Source organism: Mirounga angustirostris, unplaced genomic scaffold (genome assembly GCF_029215605.1).
Source record: "Mirounga angustirostris isolate CCGP_5_RB_7025 unplaced genomic scaffold, mMirAng1.0.hap1 SCAF_1, whole genome shotgun sequence".
Classification (NCBI taxonomy): domain Eukaryota; kingdom Metazoa; phylum Chordata; class Mammalia; order Carnivora; family Phocidae; genus Mirounga; species Mirounga angustirostris.
In genome coordinates, this window is record NW_026991709.1 from 58,968,169 (window position 1) to 58,983,250 (window position 15,082).

Below are 15,082 nucleotides of genomic sequence, written 5' to 3' on the forward strand. Positions count from 1 at the left end.
GAAATACTGGCTGAAAACTTCCCTCACTTGGGGAAAGAAACAGACATCCATATTGAGGAAGCCCAGAAAATACCAAACAAAATGAATATAAAGAGGCACACACCAAGACAATTAAACTGTCAAAAGTTAAAGACAAGGAGAGAATCATAAAAGCAGCAAGAGAAAAGCAACTTGTTACATATAAGGGCATTCCCATAGGACAATCAACAAGTTTTTCAGCAGAAACCTTGCAGGCCAGAGGGAGTGGGATGATATATTCAAAGTGCTAGAAGAAAAAACCTGCCAAACAAGAATACTCTACCCAGCAAAGATGTCCTTCACAATTGAAGGAGAGAGAAAAGGATTTTCCAGACAAACCAAAGCTAAATGAATTCATTACCACTAGACCAGCCTTATGTCATACCCAACCCTTAAAAGGACTAATTCAAGGGGCACCTGGGTGGCTCAGTCAGTTAGGTGTCCGACTCTTGGTTTTGCTGACTCTTGGTTTTGTCGACTCTTGGTGTCCGACTCTTGGTTTTGCCTCAGGTAATGATCTCAGAGTCCTGAGATCCAGCCCCGCAATGGGCTCCCTGCTCATTGGGAGTCTGCTTCCCCACCTCCTCTCTTTCTGTCCCACTCCCCACTCATGCACTCTCTCTAATAAATAAATAAATCTTTTTTTAAAAAAGGGCTTCAAGTTGAAGTGAAGGACACTAGTTTGTAACATAAAAACATGAAACTATAAAATTCACTGGTAAAGGTATATATATAAATAGTTTAATTGAGAATACTCTAATATGGTGATGGTGGTAGGTGAATCTCTTATAACTCTAGTATAAAGGTTAAAAGACAAAAGTATTAATTAAAACAACTATAATAATAATTTGTTAATGGGTACACACTATAAAAGATGTAAATTGTGGGGCACCTGGGTGCTGCAGTCAGTTGAGCATCTGACTCTTGGTTTTGGCTCAGGTCATGATCTCAGGGTTGTGAGATCAAGTCCCACGTTGGGCTCCACATTAGCAGAGTCTGCTTCAGATTCTCTCTCTTTCCCTCTGCCCCTCCCACTCATGCTCTCTAAAATAAATAAATAAATCTTAAAAAAAAAAGATGTAAATTGTGACATCATACACAAAGTGTGGGAGCAGAAGTATAAAAATGTAGAGGTTTTGTATACATTTGAAGTTATCAGCTTAAAAGAGACTGTTAAAACTACAAGATGCCTTATGTAAGCCTCATGGTAACCACAAAGCATAAACCTATAGTAAATAAGCAAAAAAAGATTAAGAGAAAGTAATCAAAGCATAATTCTATAGAGAATTATTAAATCACAAAGAAAGCAAGAGAGGAAGAAAGGAATATAAGAACTACAAAAGAGCTAGAAAACAGCAAAATGGCAATAATAAGTCCATGCCTATTAATTATTTTAAATGTACACAGACTACATTCTTCAGTGAAAAGCCATACAGTGGCTGAATGGATTAAAAAAATCAGGACCCAACCTGCTGCCTGTGAGCGGCTCATTTCAACTTTAAAGACACACAGAGACTGAAAGTGAAGAGATGGAAAAAAGATATTCCATGCAAATGGAAGCCAAAAGACAGCAGGAGTAGCTAGCCTTACATCAGACAAAATAGACATTAAGCCAAAAACTGTAACGAGATTAAAAAAAAGGTCATTATATCACGACAAAAGGGTCAATTCATCAAGAGGATATAACAGTTATAAATATTTATATACCGGTCTTCCTCCATGGTTCCCTTGGCTCTCCATCTCTCCTTCCTGTGGTGCTCAATGGATCATGGTCAAGCTTCAAATGAGGTAGATTAAGATCAAAACCGGCATGGTGAAGCGATTGGTTAAAGAAAAAATTATGCATGAAAAAGAAGCAAAACAATAAGAAGAAAAGATTGAAAAAAATGAAAGCTGAAGATGGTGAAAATTATCCAATTAAAAAGCAGGCAGAGATCCTGCAAGAGTCCTGCATAATGATCCCAGATTGCCAGCACAGGTTGGAAGCCACATATACTGATCTTTTGCAGTTAGTAGAGAGAGGAAGACTTGCAAGAAGCTGAGGAATATAAGGAAGCATGTTTAGTACTGGATTCAGTGAAGTTAGAAGCCTGAAGTTTTCTGTACAGGGTGTTTTTTGCATTAAATCTTGGGATCCATTCCACAATTCATTATTTTTGACCACTGCTCTGTGTTCAAATAGTATGAGAATGTGCTTCTTTTTACTCAGTTGCATATATTTTTCTTTGCCTAATTTATCAAATGAGTTCATCTAATAAAAAAAATTATGCACCCAATTTTGAATCACCTCAATACATAAAGCTAATACTAACATTCTGAGGGGCAATCTAGACAGCAATACAATAATAGTAGGAAACCTAAATAACCCACTTTAAACAATGGATAGATCACACTGACAGAAAATCACTATGGAAACATTGGACTTAAATTATATGTTAGACCAGATGGACCTAACAGACATATACAGAACATTTCATTCAACAACGACAGAATATGCATTTTTCTCAAGTGTACATAAAACATTCTCCAGGATGGATCATATGTTATATGCTACAAAACAAATCTTAATAAATTGAAAAAAACGGATATCATATCAAGCATCTTTTTCAACCATGGTGTTATGAAATTAAAAATCAATTACAAGAGGAAAACTGGAAAACACACAAATACATGGAGATTAAACAACATGCTTACAAACAATCAATGAGTCAAAGAAGAAATCAAAAGGGGAAATCAAAAAACATCCAGGCAAAGGAAAATGGAAACAAAATATACCAAAACTTACGAGATGCAGCAAAAGCAGTTTTAAGAGGGAAGTTTATAGCAGTAAACCCTTACATTAGAAAAAATGAAAGATCTCAAACAGCCTAACTATACATCTCAACAAACCAGAAGAAGAAACTATGCCCAAAGTTAGTAGAAGGAATGAAATAAAGATCAGTGCAGAAATAAATGAAATAGAGACTAGAAGAACAATAGAAAAGATTAAAAAAAAAACTAAGACCTGTCTTTTTTAAAAGATAAAATAGACAAACCTGTGGCTAGACTAAGAAAAAAAGAGACTTAAATAAAATCAGAAATGAAAGAGAAAACACAGGAATAGTAAGGATCATAACAAACTACTATGAACAATTATATACCAACAACTTAAATAACCTACAAATGGATAAATTCTTAAAAACATACAACTTTTACTAAGACTGAATCATGAAGAATTAGAAAATCTGAACAGACCGATTACTAGTAAAGAGATGGAATAAGTAATCAAAATCCTTCCAACAAAGAAAAGTTCAAGACCAGATGGCTTCACTGGTAAATTCTACCAAATATTTCAATTAATACCAGTTCTTAAACTCTTCCAAAAAATATAAGAGAAGGGAACACTTCCTAAATCATTTTACAAGGCCAATATTACCCTGATGCCAAAGCCAGACAAGGACACAAGAAAATTATAGGCCAGTATCCCTGATGAACATAAATGCAAAAAATCTCAACAAAATATCAGCAAATCAAACAGTACATTAAAAGGATCATACACTATGATCAAGTGGGATTTTTCCAGGGATGCAGGGATGGTTCAACATCCACAAATCACTCACTGTAATACTCCCATGTTACAAAATGAAGGATAAAAATCCTATGGTCATCTCAATAGATGCAGAAAAAGTATCTGACACAATTCAACATCCTTTCATGATAAAACCTCTCCACAAATTGGGTATAGAAGGAATGTATCTCAACATAATAAAGACCATACTTGCGAAGCTCACAACTAACATCACACCCAACATTGAAAAGATTTTCCTCTCATATTATGAACAAGACAAGGATGCCCACGAATTTTATTCAAAATAGTGTTGGAAGTGTAAGAGCAATTAGGCAAGAAAAAGAAATAAAGACATCCAAATTAGAAAGGAAGAAGTAAAATTGTCTCTCTCTGCAGATGACGTGATATATATCAAAAACCCTAAAGACTCCACTAGAAACTGTTAGAATAAATGAATTTAGTACAATTGCAGTATACAAAATCAATTGCACGTCTATACATAATAATGAGTTATTAGAAAGAGAAATTAAGAAAATAATCCCATTTACAATAGCATTAAAGAGAAAACTACTTAGGAATAAAATTTAATCAAGGAAGTAAAATATCTGTACATTGGAAACTATAAAATATTGGTGAAAAAATTGAAGAAGACACAAATGTTCTATATGGATAGATTTTTTTTCTGTGGTTTGTACTGCATAACCAGCCACCTAGACCTGCACATACGTAGGCAGGCTAAGGAATGTTGTTTGTGAGACTTGTGATGTGTGAATAACTTTGGGAGCCCAGCTGTTGAAATATATTATCTGGCCTCCAGGTCAGAACTGGCCCTTCTGTTCTGGATGCCAAGATCTATAAATCTTGTCTCACATCCCCTCCTGCTCCAGGCTGCATTGGCTCCCTAGAATGGAATCCAGGCAGGGAGGCAGACACACATAGCCCAGGCTCCTTGAAAACATAAAAACATGATAACATAGAAATGCAGCTTGCTCCAAATTGCACGTAGACAAACAAATGTTTAACTTCAAACCCTGTTATGTGCCCTGTAAATATTGTCAGTTGGAAGTCTCACCCGAGGGGAGGATGCTCTGCCCACACCTCTCAATTGGGACTCCAGCCTAGCTGTTTCCACGGGGCTTCCCCAGCTAATGAGGTTGGATGTTGTTAAGTACCCAATTTGATGTAACTTTGCCTTATTCTCATTTCTTGCCTACTATTACCTTCATCTATGTGTAGATTTCTTTCCTCTTCTGTTCCTATTAGGTTTCTATATTAACAATAATAAAGTTTTCTTTCCTTTTCAAAACCAAAACACACCTGTTGTGAATCTTTTCACAGAACAATAAATAAATGGAAAGATTCACTGTGCTCATGGATTGGAAGAATTAATATTGTTAAAATGGCCATACTACCCAAAGCAATTTACAGATTCATTGCAGCCCCTATCAAAATTCCAATGGTATTTTTCACAGAAATAAAAAAAAGCAATCCTAAAATTCGTATGGGACCATGAAAATCCTGAATAGCCAAAGCAGTTTTGAGAAAGAAGAACAAAGCTGGAGGCATCATATTTCTTGATTTCAAACTATATCACAAAGCTACAGTAAGCAAAACAGTATAGTACTGGCATTAAAAAAAAGACACATAGATCAATGGAATAGGATAGAGAGCCCAGAAATAAACCCATGCATATATGGTCAATTAATTTTCAACAAAGGAGCCAATAATATACAAAGGGGGAAAGTCTCTTCAATAAATGGTGCTGGGAAAACTGGGTAGCCTCCTGCAAAAACAATAAAACTGGACCTTTATCTTACACCATCCATAAAAAGCAACTAAAAATGGATTAAAGACTTGAATGTAAGACCTGAAACTAAAACTTTTAGAAGAAAACATAGTAGGTAAGCTCCTTGACTCTGGACTTGGAGATGAGTTTTTGGATTGAACACCTTAAAACAAAGGCAACAAAACAAAAATAAACAAGTGGGATTACATCAAACTAAAAAGCTTCTGCACAGCAAAGGAAACCATCAACAAAAAGAAAAGGTTATCTATGGAATGGAACAAAATATTTGCAAACCACGTATCTGATAAAGGGTTAATAGCTAAAATATACAAGGAACCTATACAACTCAATAGCAAAAGAACCCCAAATAACCCATTTAAAAAATGGGTAAAGAACCTGAATAGATGTTTTTCCAAAGAAGACATACAAATGGTCAACAGGTACATGAAAAGCTACTCAATATCACTAATCATCAGGGAAATGCAATGAGGTATCTATCACTTGACAACTGTTAGAATGGCTATTATCAAAAAGACAAATAAATGCTGGCAAGAATGTGGAGAAAAGGGAACCCTTGTGCACTGCTGTTGGGAATGTAAACTGGTGCATCCCCTATGGAAAACAGTATGGAGGTTCCTCAAGAAATTAAAAATGGACCTACCATATTATCCAACAATCCCAGTTCTGAGTATGTGTCCATAGGAAACAAAATCACTATCTAAAGAGATATTTGTACTCCCATGTTTATTGCAACATTATTCACAGTAGCCAAGATATGGAAACAACTTAAGTTTCCATCAATGGATAAATGAATTTAAAAATATGGTATATATATATACAATGGAAGATTATTTAGCCTCAAAAAAAGGAAATCCTGCCATTTTTGACAACACAGATGAACCCTAAGGACATCATGCTCATTATGCCAAGTAAAATAAGCCAGAGAAAAACAAGTACTAGGTGGTATCACTTATATGTGGAATCTTTATTTTTTTTTTTAAAAAAAGGTTGAACTCCTAAGAAACAGAGAGTAGAATGTGGTTGCAAGTGGTTGAGGGGAAGGGGGGAAATAGGGAGAGCCTGGAAAAAGGGTACAAACTTTTAGTTGTGAGATGAATGTAGTCTGAGGACCTGAAGTGTAAAAAACATGGTGGCTGTAGTTTTTAATACTATATTTTATAACTGAAATTTACTAAGAGAGAACTTAAGTGTACACACACACACAAAGGAGTGTGACAGATGTGTTAACCCAATGGTGAGAATCCTTTTACAATGTATAAGTACATCAAATCATCCTGTTGTACATTTTTTTGGGGGGGGGGTTCTTTTAATTTAAATTCAATTAATTAACATATAGTGTATTACTAGTTTCAGAGGTAGAGTTCAGTGATCATCAGTTGCATAGAACACCCAGTGGTCATTCCATCACGTGCCCTCCTTCATGCCCATCACCCAGTTACCCCATCCCTCCCACCCACCTCCCCTCCAGCAACCCTCAGTTTCTTTCTTATGCTTAAGAGTCTCTTTTGGTTTGTCTCTCTCTCTCTCTGATTTCATCTTGTTTTATTCTTCCCAGGTTTTTTTTTTTTTTTTTTTTTTTTACTAGCCAGAATCATGCTGTATGTATTGTTCTTTGATGTGCTTGCTGGAGATGTTCTCAGCCTAGCACACACCTTTTATCCATTCTATATTCCACAGAAATAGTGTCACTGTTTGGGTTGCTTCATTCTGCTGTTATAATTATGCCCACTTCTGTGCACAAACTTGAGCATAGGGGCTGGAATTTGTGGGGAAGTGTGTCAGTTTGAGCCCCTGGCAATCTGAGGTGAAGGCATGTTGACTTGGCATTGGGCATGCTGACTCGGGCAGGAGGGTGGCTGGACTGTGAATTTGGGACCCACAGGCTGATGGCATGTGTGACAGGGATGTGGCCGGTTTTGCTTTTAACTTTTGTTTTTCTGGGAAACTCTCTCTCTCCTCCTATTCTAAATGAAAGCCTTGCTGGATAGAATATTCTTGGCTGTAGATTTTTTCCTTGTAGCAGTCGGAATTGATCATGCCGCTCCCTTCTGGCTTGTAGTTTCTGCTGAAAAACCCACTGACAGCCATATGGGGTTTCCCTTGTATATCACTGCTTTCCTTCCCCTTGCTGCTTTTAAAATTCTCTCTCACTACTTTTGGCCATCTTATTTACTTTGTGTCTTGGTGCAGACCTCTTTGGGTTGGTTGTGTTGGGTGCTCTCTGTGCCTCCTGGATCTGGATTTCTCTGTCCTTCCCCAGATTCAGGAAGTTTCTAGCTATTATTTCTTCAGACAAATCTTCTTCCCCCTTTTCCCGCTCTTCTCCTTCTGGGATCCGTATCATGCGACTGTTATGCTTGACAGTGTCACTGAGTTCCCTGGGTCTCTTCTCATTTTGTGTTTTTTCCCCTCTCATCTGCTCATCTTGATTACTTTCCATTACTCTGTCCTCCAGGTGGCTGATCTGTTCTTCTACTTCCTCTTGTTTGCTATTCCAGGTGGTCTATTTTTATTTCCATTTAGTGAGTCCAATAGCTCTAATTGGTTCTTTTTTACATCTCCTATCTCTTGGTGGAGGGTCTCATGGAAGTTCTGCACTCTTTTCTCAAGTCCAATGAGATCTTTATGAGCATTACTTTAAATTCTCTATCAGACATATTACTTATCTCCATTTTGCTTAGGTCTACTGCTCTGATTTTTTTCCACTCTTTCATTTGGGACATATTCCTCTGTCTTCTCATTCTGTCTATTGCTGTGTCTGTTTTTCTGTGTTAGGAAAGTCAGCTACGTCAACTGTACTTGAAAGTAGTGGCTTTATGAAGAAGAGGTCCTGTAGTGCAACGTCTCCTTTTCACCAGAAAGTGGTGCTTCAGGGGGTGTCTCCTATACATGTGTTGCTCCAGGGGTGTCCTACCGTTGTGGCTGGGATGTGTTTGCCTTCAGTCCAGCCTGTGATGGCTCTCTGCCTGTTGTGGGCAGAGTCTGGTCTCCGTGGTGTTAGTGGGCCGGTCCGGGGCTGCCTTGGGCTGGAGTTGAGTCAGACCAGGTGCTTGCCAGAGATGCAGTAGCACCAAACTGCAGGCACTTTCCCTGTGTTGTCCCCTGAAAAACTTTTGTTGGTGGGAGACCAGCTGCCTGCCCCCAGCCCACCGCTGGGGTCACAGTCAGACGGGTGTGTGGTTATCTTCCCCTCTTCCTGGGGCAGGACTCACTTTGGAGTGGTGCTGACCCTTGTCTGGGCTGCGTGCACACTGCCAGGCTTGTGGCACTGCTTTGATGGGATCTTGCCAAAAGCGATCGGAGGGGGTGGATCTGCTTCACTGTGGCCTCTTGTCTATGCCGGGCTGTGGAGAGTCTGTTCTGCCAGTTTTTGGGCTGCTTTCTGGGTTATTTATGCCGATGTGGGTGCTCTCTAGGCAGCCACGTGGCAAGAGGTGAGCCCAGGGTGATCCTACTCCGCCATCTTCCCAGCAGCCATCCTGTTGTACATTTTAAGTACCTTACAATTTTGTAAATTATACCTCAGAAAAACTGAAAAAATAAGTAAAAGTGCCATGACCAAAACACTAATGAATTTCATATCAACAAATAGCTAACTAACTTAATTTGAACATATAACCACTAAACAGTGTGTTAATCATGGTAACAGAACTCTGGAGCATTAAAGGAAACAATTCTGCCAAGTGGGTGAGGAAAAGGTGGTCATGAGTACTACAAGAATCAGTGCTATACATAGTCTTAGATATATTCAGTGTTGTTCACAGATGATTTGTATCTCACTCTGTTACTAAAAAGTAAAGTATCTAGTTAGGAGAGCAATCAATATTTCTCGCTCATTATTATGGGAAACCTAGCAATACAGCCCCTTCATTTAGATTATAGAGATTTATATGTAAATAACCGTATTTAAATTTAAAGATACTCCATACTGCATTAAAAGCCTAGAATAATATTCTTACGCTGTGCTCTTTTTAAAAGTGATGCACAAATAAAATAAGTCCAGAAAAAAGTTAAAAGTATTTGATGATCATTAGGCAGCCCTCCCTCCTTTGAGAAGGATTAACCATTTCTGGTAATACCCTGAGAAAAGACAGCCCCCATGCTCCTCAAAGAAGAATGTACCCTTTGAGGGGCTGACTGAGAAAGATGACAGAAGCGTAATGGTTTACTGTAGAGATATTTTTTAATTTTTCTATTTTTAATAAAAGTAGGCTATAATAAAAGTGAGAGAAAAAAATTACCTAAAAATGGTGAGTGATACCCCTTATGAAAGTCACAAAAGCAAAGCAAATACTTCAGACTGTCTTCACAATAGTTGTCATTTATGTAATATAAATACAAAAACATTTAAGCTTCTCCCATCCCCCCCCCTCCCCTGGCCGCCGCAATTTCACTTCAGGAAAAGTGTGAATTGGCTGATTCTGACAAGCTACTTAATGGCTGAGTCTTCTGTGAGAAAAAAAATGAGAGCACACAGTGGAACATTTCTACTATGGAAGGGAGATTTGCCCTGATCTTCCAATCCAAACTACCTGTTTCAGTACAAGTTCCTCAAGATGAAATGTCCACATTCTCTAAAGCACTAACCCCAAATTATCTTTGTAATCTTCATTTCAGACACCTGAGATGTTGAACTGGATGGCCAGAAATAAAAATTATTTACAAGAATTTTCTTATGAGTAACAAGTACAGCTGAGGGTTATGTGGGGGGTGAAAACAGAAAGTAGCCATTTTCACATCCACTGAAATGTTCCTGTAGCACTGAGACAGCAGTTGTGACTTATAGACAGGAATCTAACAGATAATAAGCCTTTGGAGAGATCCTCAGGCTGGCCAACCCTGTTCACATGCACACCTAAGTTACAGTGTAACTATTTTCCTAGAAATATAACTCTGTGGCTGGTGGTGTAGGCTCCAAAGGAAATCCATTTTCCGATGGAGTGGGGAAAAATAGCCTTCTTTTATGTCTCCTTTTCCATGAAAAAAGAGAAAGGAAAACATTTAACAGAGATCTGCTTGAGCCAAAATTTTGTATTACACAGCATTTTATACACACACACACACACGTGTGTGTGTGTGTATATATATATATATAAATTAATATATATATAAGATTTTACCCACCTATTTGACAGAGAGAGAGTGAGAGAGCACAAGCAGGGGGAGCGGCAGAGGGAGAGGAAAGCAGGCTCCCCGCTGAGCAATGGGATTTTTTTTTTTTAAAGATTTTATTTATTTATTTGAGAGAGAGAGAATGAGAGACAGAGAGCATGAGAAGGAGGAAGGTCAGAGGGAGAAGCAGACTCCCTGCTGAGCAGGGAGCCCGATGCGGGACTCGATCCTGGCACTCCAGGATCATGACCTGAGCTGAAGGCAGTCGCTTAACCAACTGAGCCACCCAGGCGCCCCTGAGCAATGGGATTTAAGAGGAGTTTAGATTTTTATTTTCAAAAGGTCATTGTGTGAGGCCATCATACTGCTACATCAGACAGGCTATCCTGTCAGGGTCACAGGAGCACTAAAACACACTTGCACATCAATGACCATGCTGTCCCAGGTGGTACTTCCTGCCATGGCTAGAATGGCCCCCCCTCTGAAGAATGCAGCACTTCTAGGTCCAGGGGAATTGTCGGTAACAAGGATCATAGAGGGCAGCCATGTCTTAACCCTGAACCACTTCCTGAATATGGAGGACAATTTGTCATGAGCTTATCCCTAAGGAATTCTTCCAGTTCCCTTATCCTAAAACATGTCAAAGGCCTTATCTTGAATTTTCTATCCAAAGAAATACATGTGATTGCCCTAGGGAACTTCTCTACCATATTGGCACCTCATCTATATAATTAGAAAATATGGTACTGCACACCATAAACGAATAAACTTAATGAGTAAAACAATGCCCAACTAGAAGAGGTGAAGCAGGCTCCCATCAAACACATCCGTGATGTGACTATTCAGAGAAGTCATAGCAGGTACTGGCTCAGAAGGGTCATTATCTTTTTGATGTCCAGAGAAATAATGCTGCCATGGCCTTGGTGACTGCTTACTGGGAATGGCTATATAAAGTATACAAGGAGGTAAAAAATCACCTGTGCAGAATATGATGCATCAGATGGAAAAGACCTGATGATAAACTGGGTGAAGAAATATACTATGCAGAGCATGATTGCCCAGAAGCAAAGGAGGTAATTGCCAAGTGCATTTTTGTTTTTTGAGAGAGAGAGCACATGCAAGTGGTGGGTAGGGTGGGGTAAGGCAGAGGGGGAGAATCTTTTTTTTTTTAAATTTTTTAAAAGATTTATTTATTTATTTGACAGAAAGAGAGGGAGCAAGTGAGCACAAGCAGGGGGAGTGGCAGGCAGAGGGAGAGGGAGAGGGAGAAGCAGGCTCCCTGCCAAGCAGGGAACCCGATGCGGGGCTTGATCCCAGGACCCTGATATCATGACCTGAGTCGAAGGCAGGCACTTAACCGACTGAGCCACCTAGGCGCCCCAGAGAGAGAGAATCTTAAGCAGGCTCCATGTCCAGCATAGAGCCTGATGTGAGGATCGATCCCACAACCCCAAGATCATGACCTGAGCTGAAACCAAGAGTTGGGACACTCAACCAACTGAGCTACCCAGGCACCCTACCGAGTGCGTTTTAGATCTGAAGCGCTTGCAAAAAAGCCCAAACACCATCAATTTGTACATTTACTAAATGGAAACTAATCTATGTGATAAAGTCTTTTTGTCTACTGTTACGGACTGAAGTTGTATTTTATCTGAGGGTCATAGTCATAGGGACGTTCCTACCTTTTTGCAGGCTCTCACAGAGAGGATCAGGGAGAATCCAGATAAAGTTCCTACCACAGTTCTGGCTGGTGGAGAGGAACAGCAACCACTGTAAAATCTGCCCAGACCATTCTCCCTTGGAAAACAAAAGCCTTCATCTGTAAGTGGCCCCACCTGAGGACACTAGTGGAATGCTACTGCAGATGGGGGGAAGGGCTTCCTTTCACAGAGAGAAGGACTTTAAGGTTAAAGACTGAGCCAGTGGATACTAAAAGATGGGAACAGAGGAGTAGGAGCAGATATTCTTCTGACTGCCCAATACTGTGCACTCCAAAGACTGAGATTTAATAATGTTATAGAGTGCTTCCCCTCATCCACAACCCACCAGCATGCAAACAAACCTCCAGTAATAACAGTGGAGTACAAGTGAGAGACCTGCAAAAGAGACAGACTCTCCCTGGGGAACAGCACAAAGGAAAGACCTGAAGCCAAAAAAGGAGACAAAAACAAAGTTGCTAGTGTAAATTGAAGTCTATGGTGCTCATAGTAATAGCAAACCTCATCAATGGTAACCATGGCAACAACAAACTTGAAATGTAGTCCAACTCCTGGGTAGATTAACACAAATCTCCACACTAAAGGCCTACTTATCTCAGTTTCTATTGCCCTGTACAACAAGCCTAGGTTTCAACAACAGCAACAACAAAGACATGTCAAAAGATAAGCAATAAACACAGTCTAAAAGATAAATCAATCTTTACAACAAGACTCAGATATGACAGAAATTTTGGAACTACCAGAGAGGGAATTTTTTTTTTTTTAAAGATTTTATTTATTTATTTGACAGAGAGAGACACAGCGAGAGAGGGAACACAAGCAGGGGGAGTGCGAGAGGGAGAAGCAGGCTTCCCGCTGAGCAGGGAGCCCGATGCGGGGCTTGATCCCAGGACTTTGGGATCATGACCTGAGCCGAAGGCAGACGCTTAACCGACTGAGCCACTCAGGCGCCTTGGGAATTTTAATTTTTAAATAACTTATAATGACATTAAAGGCTCTAATGGGCAAGGTAGTCATCATTCAAGATCAGATATGTAATTTTAACAGCAATATGGAAACTATAATAGAGTCAAATGAAAATGCTAAAAAATAAAAAAACATAGTAACAAATGAAGAGAGCCTTCAAACGGCTCATCACTAGACTTGACAGAGACAAGGAAAGAATCAGGTAACTTGAAGTTCAATTAGTAGAAATTACACAAACTGAAAGGCAAAGAGAAAAAAGAATGAAAAACATAACAGAGCATCCAAGAGCTGTGGGATAGTATTAATAGTGTAATGCAAGCATTGCAACTGGAATCCCAGGAGGAGAAGAAAAAGAATGGGACAGGTGAAATATTTGAAGAAATAATGGGTAAACATATTCCAAAATTACTGACAGATACAAAGCCACATATCTAAGAAACTTAGAGACCACCAAGCAGGGGAAAAAACAAAGAAATCACATTTGGGCATATCATATTCAAACTGCTGAAAACCAAAGACAGAAAAAAATCTTGAAGGCAGCTGGGGGAAAAGAACCCATCTTACCTTCTGTTATAGACTGAATGTTTATAACCCCCTCTGGATTCATATGTTGAAGTCCTAACAATCAGCGTGGCTATTTTTGGACATGGGGCCTCTAAGGAAGTAACTGAGGTAAAATAGGTCCTAAAGGTGAAATTAGTATCCTTTTAACTCACCAGAGAGCTCATGTACTCCCTTTCTCACTAGCAAAGGTCACAGGAGGACACAGTGAGAAGGTGGCCATCTGTAAGCCAGGATTAGAGCCTTTACCAGAAACCAACCATGATGGCACCCTGATCTCAGATGTCCAGTCTACAGAACTGGCAACCCAATAAGACACCTACAATAAAGGAACAAGGATAAGAATTACAGCAAACTTGTCAGAAACCAGGTAAGCAAGAAGACAACAGAATGACATAGGTAAAGTGTTGAAAGAAAACTATCAACCCAGAATTCTATATCCAGTGAAAATACCTTCCAAAGTGAAGGAGAGGGGCACCTGGGTGGCTCATTTGGTTAAGTCGGTTCTCTTTCTCCCTCTCTCCCTGCCCTGCTCATGTGCTCTTAAAAAAAAAAAAAAAAAAGCGAAGGAGAAACAAAACCTTTCTCAGACAAATGAAAACTAAGAGAATTCACTACCAGCAGACCTATCCTACAGGAAATGTTAAAGGCAGTTTTTCAGGCAGAGGGACTATGATATAGGTTACAATCTTAGATCTACACAAAGAAATAAAGAGCACCAGAAATGAAAGAAATGAAAAACTATAATCTTCAGCTTTTTTTTTTTTTTTTTTTAAGATTTATTTATTTGAGGGAGAGAGAGAATCTTAAGCAGACTCCACACCCAGCATGGAGCCCAAAACAGGGCTCAATCTCATGACTCTGAGATCATGACCTGAGCCGAAATCAAGAGCTGGATGCTTAACTGAATGAGCCACCCAGGTGCCTCCAGCTTATTTTTAGTCACACTAAAACACAATTGTTTAAAGCAATAAAAGTAACAAGGTATTGGGTATTTATGTTATATATCAAAGTAAAATACAGGACATATATGACAGTAAAGATGAGAGAATGAAACTTCCCCCTGAGATCTGGAACAAGGCAAGGATGTCTTCTCTCACTACTCCTATTCAACCTTGCACTGGAATTCCTAGCTAGTTCAATAAGGCAAGAAAAATAAAAGGCATATAGATCAGAAAGGAAGAAAGAAAACTGCCTTTATTGGCAGAGAACTTGTAGAAAATTCCAAAGAATCTACAAAAAAATGCCTAGAACTAATAAGTGAGTTTAGCAAGGTTGCAGGATACAAGGTTAACATACAAAAAATGGACTGTGTTCTATATACCAGCAATGAAAAAACTGAATTTGAAATTT

General features: G+C 39.1%; 1 protein-coding gene and 1 pseudogene across 4 annotated transcripts in view; one reads left to right on the forward strand and one right to left on the reverse strand.

Annotated features, from left to right (window-relative positions):
* Window positions 1-15,082, reverse strand: part of CCDC191 (coiled-coil domain containing 191) — a 99,075-nt gene that overhangs the window by 21,359 nt on the left and 62,634 nt on the right. The window lies entirely within an intron of this gene.
* On the forward strand, window positions 1,787-2,301 carry LOC123863394 (tubulin-specific chaperone A-like; annotated as a pseudogene).